This window comes from Alligator mississippiensis, chromosome 10, assembly GCF_030867095.1.
Source record: "Alligator mississippiensis isolate rAllMis1 chromosome 10, rAllMis1, whole genome shotgun sequence".
Taxonomy (NCBI): domain Eukaryota; kingdom Metazoa; phylum Chordata; order Crocodylia; family Alligatoridae; genus Alligator; species Alligator mississippiensis.
The window spans coordinates 36,450,266-36,459,970 of NC_081833.1; the positions used below are offsets into that span (position 1 = coordinate 36,450,266).

Genomic DNA, 9,705 nt, shown 5'->3' on the forward strand with positions numbered 1-9,705 from the left:
ATGTACATGAAATCTCACATAGACAATTTCAATTTAGACCCCTATAAAATAAACCCTTCCAAAGCCACAGAGCCAACCTAGATGACATGGAAACTCTTCTTCTGCTCCAACCTATTTATCTTCCTATCCACTCAGCCTCTCCAACAAAGGAACAGCCCTTCCCAGCTCTGCCTCTGTACCGCTGAATATAGGAGTAAGTCCACTAGCCACATGTGTGTTGTGTTTCTACACTCCGCTTTGGATCACAATAACCTATGGGACTGATGGATGAGAGAGATTATCCCACACGTGTTCTTGCACCTCTCTCTGAAGTACCTGGTGCCATCATGAATGCTGCGTGCCCCTGGAAGCTGGGTGGAGCAGGGTGAGCTCCCGCCGCAGCAGCACTGTTGGCAGCAGGAATGTGGCAGTGGCAAGCGGTGAGCTCCAGCAGGCAGCTTTGGCACTGGTGGTGGTGGGGAGGGGAGTGGTGAGCACCGACCAGCAGTTGGGAACCACCCACAGATGCCACCGCAGTGTTGGCGGTGGCCAGCAGAAATTGGGGACCACCTGCAGACACCACTGGCAGTGTCGGCAGTGCCTTTTTGCAGGGGGGGCACTGCCAAGTTCAGGGAGTGCATGTGTACCTGCGTGCACCCCCTATGCATTGCCAATGCTCATCATTGTCAGACAGCACTGTACTGAAGGAATCTTGGGTCAGATCCTGTCTGGCAAGTCCTATATTCCTGTTTTAGATAGAGGGTCAGATCCATTAAAGTCAATGAGATTAGGCCCTAAGGGAACTGGGAGTCAAGAAAGGCCAGGCATGACATTTCCAAGAGAGGACATATAGTGGGCCCAGTTCTGTTCATTTATATTAGCCTCATTAGCAGGAGTTGTGTCAGATCAGTTGAATTCACAGTAATGAAAACAGGTGCAAGTAAGATCAGAATCAGTTCAGTCACGTGCATCTCTTCTGACAGTCTGCACTGAATGCAAAATACCTGCCTGCCTCTGCAGACAGCAAAGTCATTTGAGATTTAAAGGCGTAGTACACAGAAATCAAAAGAACAGCTCTAGAGCTGAATGCCTACCTGTGGCACTGCAGAAGTATGTTTTTATTAATATTATAGTGAAAAAGATTTGGAAGACATTAAGATACTATTTCTACAGAATCATGATGGATGGATAGATTAAGAGGAAGGAAACCCATGCAACACCTGGCTTTAGCTGGTGAGTTAAATATGTGGCACCAATTTTAATTTTGCCTTTACTAACTTTTATAATTTAACCATATCTTTACTAGGACATATTGTTGGGTTTTTACACAAGCTGTTCTCACTTTGCATGTGTAGCTGCTGAGATTATGTAGAAATCCCTTGATCCAGCTAGAATGAGGCAGGAGAGTCAGTCCATGTGACTGGGATAATTGATTTTAAGACAGTAAAAAAGAAATAAATCAATAAGAAGGGGGGAAGGATGAGTGTTTCTGACAGACTAATGGGCCTTGGGCAGGAACAGAGAAGGAGAATTTGATGAAGTAGAAAGGCAAAGAAGCCATTATGAAGGGAGAATATTTAGCTATCCTGTGACTGAGTTATCATAAATGATTGATAATGGAGCAAGGAAAGCATGAAGGCTGCCTAAGTCTGGTTGCTTCCATTCCCTTCTGTCTGCTTAAGCTAAAGCATGTGAAAGTTCAGATCCAGCCCTGGCACCCAACTAGTTAATGCATTAGGTCATGATCCTGCAATGTGCTCAGCATCACAGACCCCTGTGCCCAGCCCCAGGGCTCTACTGGAGATACAGTGAAAGATCAGGGCTTGATCTAGCAGCTGTTGTCACTGACCCTGGCTTGGAAGCTTGCTTTAGCTCCATGCTATTGTACAGTCTTGCTCTGCTGTAGACAGCAGAGGGTGTTAGATAGTTCAGCTATCTATAGTTGCTCTTGTATTAAAGGACTTCATTGTTTGATGGTAGTGGTCTGTAATACTGCAGTGACACTGCTCTATTCATGAATTCTGGGATCATTATTGCAATTTTTTGGGGCTGAGTGACTAATATTAATACCAAGGGAAGTTAGGCCTAAAATCTGATTTTCTTTCTAGAGGTTTAAGAACTTAATCCCTCCTGATGCTGGGATCACAGTTTGGACAAAATATACACACAGCCTGCTTGCTGCACGAGTCTCATGGGGTAGAGTGCAGAGGCATTAAGCTCTGTGGCATTGGGAGCTGGGCTACTGATGGGAGCAGAATCAGTGCTATCGTGCAGAGCAGAAGCTGTGGGCACACTGCAGCAAAATCCACCCAGCTGCATGGTGCTGTCAGCGACACCAGTGTAAATCTGGAATGATCAATTAGTAGAAAATTAATTTTGAACCCATGGAGCTGAGAGGAAAACCTGGCCAACAGTTTAAAACATTATAAATCAAAAGGATGGAATAAAACAGAGTCCTTGATTCAAGTATTAACAAACCTGAGAACATGCATTAGACAAGATGCAGGGCAGTCACATGGCTTTATTTATATTAGCATTCATGATTCTTCTTTTTTTAATGTGCTAAAATGAGATCATAAGGAACCCCTACAGAGGAAAAAATATACCAGTAAAGCAAGCTAAATGAGGGGTCTACAACACTGTCTCTTTAAAAAAAATTGATAGTTTGTTTATAATAACAAACATGTAACTTACAAACATGACAGTATAATTAGATTACAGCCAAATCTACTGGCAGAGAGAAAAAATCAGTGTGCAGGGAGAGTTGCAATTCTGCATTATGCCTCTAGGGGGTGTAGTCCGGAGGGGAGTGGCACATCCCCATCCCTGAGATGGGGATGTGCCCCCTGGCTCTGAGATGTCTTTGTATTCCGAAGTTGTTCTAGGTCTGTAGCTGCAGCAGACCTTTCATAAATTAGAGTAGCTTTCAGGATGCTCTGCTTTATAGCAGACTCCCGAAGGCAGCTCACGGTCTGCTACACTCTGGTGCAAAGCTGGATCACCACAAGGCAGACTCCCCCGCTTGCTGACTGCATCAGGTTTGTGAGGAGAGGCAGTTGACATAGGGATCATGGTGGGGACAAAACCCCTGGCAGGGATTATAAACTGTTTACATTTTCATCTTGGAGCTTGTGTGACTCATAAGACTTAGACTGGCCATGTATACAGAAGTAGATTTCACCCAGCGCTCCTATGCTAAAGGAACTCCCAACCCTTCAGAGCCAGCTGCCAAGTCATTTGCTAAAACAGAGCTTTTAAATCCTCTGCTCCTGGACGTGACTGTGCCTGAGTATCAGGCTTGGACTGTGTTTAGGCTGCAGGCATTTGACTAGCGCTTGGCAGAAAGCAGAGTGGGTCCTGCTCCAGTGCTGCTGTTCTCAGATGTTCTGTTTTGGGCAGGCTGCATCCTACAAGATGATCTGGAAAATATTTTCCCCACTTCTTCACTGGGAAATTTCTCTCTGGCCTTGTTGTTTCCTGATCACAGAATTCCCCCTTATGGCTGGCTGCTGGGGCTGCAGTTCGCAGCAGTTTATCCTTTGCAGACTGTACACACAAGGTCCATTCATCCATGCCCTACATGGAGAGCTGACATGGGGTATAAGTGGTGTAAACACCTTATTCTGGCCTATGCACTGGATGAATTTCACCCATCTTTTCAGGGGCCCATGAAGCGTAGCTACAAAGGTGGCTGGCATCCTTCTCACTCTGCTCCAGGGCTGGAGAATCCAGAGTGACCCCTGCTGTAAGCCTTTTACCTGATTTTGCTTGTCTCACTTTGATCTCCCAAAGCCTGTGGATGTCCTGTGGCATTTTGGGCAAATGACCCATGGTGTATGGTGTCCACAGCAACATGGTTACATGCAGCTAGGGCTGTGTAATGACATCAGGGAATATGTGTGAAAGGGAATGCAAAAGCTTTCCTCCCTAGTTTGCAGACTGGAAAGCCGTGAATATTGACTTTGCCTAGTCCCATCTTTCAGTCAGGAGGAGGGGAAAACAGAAGGACATTTGAGATGGATTTGAGCAGTAGTGTCTGCTTGTTGCTGAAGGTAGAAATTTCAGCATGCTCTCCTTTGCCTGATTATAGTTCTGCTCATTCAAAAACTAGAGAGAGTTAAATAGCTGCTCCGCCTGGTGCTGCAGCTCTGAGCTTCTTGCTCTTTTGCTGACGTGCTTTGTTGAAATGAACACGGATTTCCAGATGCTGCATTGTTAATCAGCCTCTCTTCAGTGGCGCGGGGCAATACAAGTGTGCAGTTTAAACAGTTGTATCTATTGATTGTTCAAATACAGCAACATGCAGTAAGGATAGTGCTGCTCTACTGCAGAAATATCTCCTTGATGCAAAGGGTTGGATTTCAATTGCACTTACTCTGCTGCAAAGCCAAGGTAATTTCTGGATTTGGCTGAGAGCAGAATCCAGCCCCTGGTCTGTGAAAAGTGTCATGCACCTTGGCAGAGAGCTGCTATAGCAGAACAAAAATAAAAGCCCAGGGCTGTAGGACCAGAGAACTCAAGGTACAGAAAGTCCCCAGCTAATTTAAAAAGACAACAATCTATTTCCCGTTGTTTATAATCATGGGATCTAAATTTCCCCCCCGCTCCAACCTCACTGCACAGTTTCATTTGTAATTGCTTTGAAACAGGCATTTGGATATAAAGTCCTAGTCCTGCAGTCTCCTGTATAGCGAGCCCTGTGAAACAACAGGCCAGACATGCACAGAAATCAAATAGTCCTTCAGGAACATTAGGCTGCCTTGGATACTTGGCTGGCTCCACATTCAAAGAAGATAACATGGCACCAACCAGTCTAGGGTTTTAAAGGGTTTTAAAGGCTCTATTTTGTTAACTGCTAAATTAGGCAGAGTTCCCTTTTCTTAGGGTAAAAGCAGAACCTTACTAAGAGAAAGGAAAAAAATCTTTTTGTCACTGTATTGGATTCCACTGATTAGAGCTCTCAGCTGCATTTTGTTCTGCTGGGTAACTTCCTGGAAGATGTCCTTGCTTGTCAGATTCTTCTCTCAGCTAAACAGATGCAAATCTAGCCACCTTCCATTGAAATCAGTAAAGTAACTCATGGGTTTACATTGATGCTATTATTTTTACATAGGGCATCCATATTTTTTAAATACAAAAGGGACAGACTTTGCAGCAATATATGTTAGGGTCACAAAAATCTTTTAAAATAAGGACAAAATGACACGGCCTTCCATCCTGTTACTACCTACCAGCTTGTAAGGCATCAGTGATGGGCATATTTCTCAGAGGAGAGGACTTTTTCTCATAATTTGATGTTTGGAGTGAGTTAATCATATATTACTGAGAAAGTCTCATTAATATTCACTTTAAGCAAAAGAACAGCCTTGGTACTGTCAACAGTTGTTTGAAGTTTCTCCTCATTCCACCCCCTAGTCATCAACTCATACCACCATGCAGTTAGCTGAATAGAGAGCGAACTCCATGGCCTTCTGTGTTTAAAAAAAAAAAAGCAAATTATCTTTTTGATTAGTGGAAAGTAAGCTTAGGACATTTCAGGCATCCCTCCTCAAAGCTTCTGAAACAGTGGGGCATTACATAGAAAATCAGAACTGTTTCACTAAAATCAGGGCACACAAGTGTATTTACCTATTCATCTGAGGTGAGCAATGACTCCCATTGCTGTAGAATCTGAGTATATCTGCAGCAAGGTTAGCCTCTCTACACTCCTATGAGGTGAGGAGTCCTGAGGCTGCCCCATTTTGCCAAAGAGGTGCTTGAGGCATGGAGAATAAAATATTAAAAAACCTTTAAATAACTTGGGGGCCTAAATCTGATTTTCAGACTCATGTAGACTTCTCAGGGCCTAAGTCACTTTTGAAAATGGGTCACTTTTTAGCAATTACTGAATTGCTTTTGAAAATATTACCCAGAGAGAATAAGGGTGAATGCAATGTAGGCAAGACAGCTCACTGTTGTCTGCAAAATCCACCTGGAGTACAGGGCAGTTAAGTCACTGAGCTCTATGTTGCCGATAGACTGCTGCTGATATCCGAGTTAGTCTGGGTTTGTTTCCACTAGACATACCTTAAGTGATTCAGTCAAGCTCACACAGAGAGTCTATGGCAGAGCAGGGTTTTGAAGCCCAATCCCCAAGCTAGTGCCCTAACCACTGGACCATCCTGACTTCATTGATCATATGTTCCTTAAGTTGTGTGTGCCTTAGTTTTACTCCATAAAATTGAGTTAACAGCATTGTCTTCTCTCACAAATGTTATGAGAAGAAATACATTAAAGATGGTAAAGTCCTCAGATACTGCCATAATAGTGAACAGAGATGAAGATTGCATGTAACCACATTCTGCATTAATAGGAATAGAACCCTATATCTAATGAACTATTAGGAAAGGAAACATTTGAAAAGAATGTTGCAGCCAATTCCATATTAGGGCTACAAATGAGCCTGAGCATTAGGTCAGACACAGCAGCTACACTTGCAAAATGGGCAGGAGCAGAACAATTTGTTTTCTGTGAGGCAGCAGAGTCACTTTAGCTTCCATCCAGCCCTTAGGAAAGCAACAGAATTGCCTTTACCTTGCCAGCCTTGCAAATGAAGCCAAGTGTCAAGAAAGGGCTCCTTCTCTTTTAAGGCAGATGTGAATGACTTTGGCAGGACATGTGGAATGTGCCCAAGGGAAGAACTGCTCTGTTGCCTGCTTGTCATTCTGGTCTTGTCTCATGGGCACGGAGGATAACAGTCTGGAGACAGTAATTGTAGAGGGCTGAGTGCTGTGCAAGGGGTCAGTAGGTGGGAAAGGGGACTGTGGATAGCAGTACAGAGCAGGCAAACCTGGATCTACACTGAAGTTACCAGAGGTGACTGTAGAATGGGCAGAGTAGTTTTAATATAGTTTTAATCTAACACACAAAACAATGGTGACCAGCAAACCACGTACACGCGTTTGCTGGTCACCATTGGCCCTGTAAATCCTGCTCTGAAGGTCATGCTGCTATGCCTTCACTGGTATCACATGAATTAGTTACTAGGTCTGCATTCAACCACACCACTAACTGCAGGATTGACATTCTCAGTTGAGGCAGAAGAAGAGGGATCTAATCTGTCTGACGTTGATGGGAATTATGCTAGTGTCTGTAATGAAAACAAAATCCAAGCCTGGGTCAGGAAGAAATGTGATGACCTGAGTGCTGCAGTCCAGGGCTGCACTTGCACAAGCCTATGTAATTATTTCAGTAGCTTTATGATAACTATTTCCATTCATTGGCTCAGCAGACCTGTGATGGCCCTGGTCAGTAATGTTGTATAAAGTATTCTCTGATGACTTCCAGTGCTTATACGTGCGTGTTAGTTAAGTTAGCTACAAAGTGTAATTGACCCAGGCTGTTTATGAAATCCTTATTATCTACCGGAAGGTTCCTGACCATCTGACAATTGTGAGAATCACACTGGTAATGTTCTATAGTGTAGACAAGTTTCAGATGTCTCCCCTCACACTCTGCTCAGTTTTCTTTTCAACTCCAGCAGAATGTCCTCAACTCTAAAACATGGTCTATGAACTTCTCTATGAGAATTCTGCACCATATTTGGCCTGAATCCATCCCTGCAATGATAAAGAAATATTTGGCCATTCTCCAACTATTCTACAGGCCAGCAAATGACACTAGCAGGGACAGTTAATCATTCTGTGGGCATGCACATACACACACACATACCCCAGCTGAGCGCTCTCACTTATAATATACCCAGTCAGTTCCTGGAGGTTGTTAGTGCTAAAAAAGCTACTAAGTTGGAACCATCAGTCAGTGCAAAATTTTGTAATCACTTGCCATTTTCATTATTGGGGAAATTTACTCTGGAAGGATTTTCTAAACCCTTTGGTTTCACAAACATTTACTTTGCCTAGAATCACTAATAAGTTATGTCTGGGGCACTGTGCCAGGATTGGAGGAATGGAATTTTTTTCTAGCATAAATAGCATCTGCCTAAATAGACAGTATGAAACAGAGCAGGCTGGACAAATATGAAAAGCTGAACCTAGGGAAGGAAGACGAGCATTAAGAAGAGCAATTTGGATGTGAAATGTTGATTCAATTGCCATGTTATTTAGGAGGAAATAGATTTTAAGGTCTTAATTTGGAGGATCAGGGACTGTAATGGTGGGTCTCATCAACTGTGGTCCTCAGCTCTTCCAAGAGCAGTCATATTATACACATTCATCTATATGTATGTTGTGACCAACGGGACTCAAACACCCAGTCTTGAGCGGCTTTCCCACGTATGGTGGGTGATGTTCTCCTTGTCCGCTCTGGTTGCTGCTCAAGTAGCTGTTCTCTCCCGAGGCAGACCGCCCGTGTCTCGTCTGCCACGACTTTGAATATTCCCAGTGGGGGCTGCCTCCTCGGGGTCACTCGGTCGGGTGCGCTCTGCTCGATGGTCTCTTACGGGGCTCCGCCACCCCTACACCCCATCCTTACTCCTCCTTTCCGGCTGGATGGACCATGTTGCTCCTCCTTGGTGGTGTCGAAGATACCAGTACAATCCCGTCAGGATCTATTCTTTTACACCCGCCCAAATATCCTGGGTGATTAATGCCCTCTCCTTAACTTCCCCAACCCCTTCCTTTGGGGAAAAATAATGAAACCACTACCGCCACACTACTATCCTGAGGCCTCAAGCTCCTCCCTTCCTTATACTTCTAGTCCCACTCTCCACCCCTTTACTTGGGGAAAATCAAAACTAAACTCACAAAGAAAAAGATAATTATCTTGTAGGCCCCTTGGGGATCCCTAGTAGTCCTCTATCTATATTTCTGGGGCTCTCATGCCCTTCAGGCTCCCCCCTTTAAACCTGGCTCCACCATCGTTCCCCACCATCTCCTCTCTCTGGGCTGTCCTGAGCTGATTGCCTCGGGTATTCCCCACCAGGTTTTATTCCTCTTCTCACTTCAGGGCCCCTGCCCCCTTCTACCCAGGTTTTCCCTGTTGTTCCCCTCAAAGTCTTCTCCAAAGGGCCCTGAAGTCTTCCTCCTCCCTGTCGTTCCTCCCCAGCTCCCACCTGCTATCCTGTGTGTCGCCATGGGCTTGCTCCTCTTTCCTTCATTCGTAGTGCCTCTGCCGTCTCCACAGGCTGTTCTGATCTTCTTCTGTCCCGTGCTTCCCCATCGTCGGCACACTTCTCTTCAGGAGCCTCTTCTGGCTCCCTCTCTGAAGCCCCATGCTCCCTGGGCTTCTCCACGGGATTGTTTACTTCCCACATGACACACACACACACACACAAACACACACACACACACACACACTCACTCACTCACTCACTCACTCACTCACTCACTCACTCACTCACTCACTCACACTCTCTCTCTCTCCTTGCTGTTGGCCGCCATCTTTATCTTCTCCAGCCGGCGTTTATTGCTGACGTCATCAGCTGGTCTTAATTGAATAAAGATGTGGCTGACAAGCCGCACGGGTTCCCCTTCTTGCTCCCATTCTGTGCTGATCCTGCTGCAGGTAAGTGTTTTCTGTTTATTTCCTTCTTTTGTTTTATGGTGTCTCCTCCTTGCTCCTCCCTGTGACATATGTCTTCCTAAGAGTGCAGGGGTATTTGGTTTATTCAGGATGGAGAGGGGATTTGCTGAGTGTATAGTTTTGCTAACTAGCACATTTGGATATAAGAGAGGAGGGAAAGGGACTGGCATTTTTTATTTTGTGTCAACAACAAATCTATTCTTC

General features: G+C 44.8%; 1 long non-coding RNA gene across 1 annotated transcript; it reads right to left on the reverse strand.

Annotated features, from left to right (window-relative positions):
• Positions 1-8,059: 8,059 nt before the first annotated feature.
• Positions 8,060-9,318, reverse strand: LOC132243578 (uncharacterized). The gene is made up of 2 exons (XR_009455217.1): positions 9,032-9,318; positions 8,060-8,487 (listed from the first exon to the last, which is right to left on the reverse strand). It is a non-coding gene; the product is annotated as an uncharacterized LOC132243578 (long non-coding RNA).
• Between the last annotated feature and the right edge of the window lie 387 nt (positions 9,319-9,705).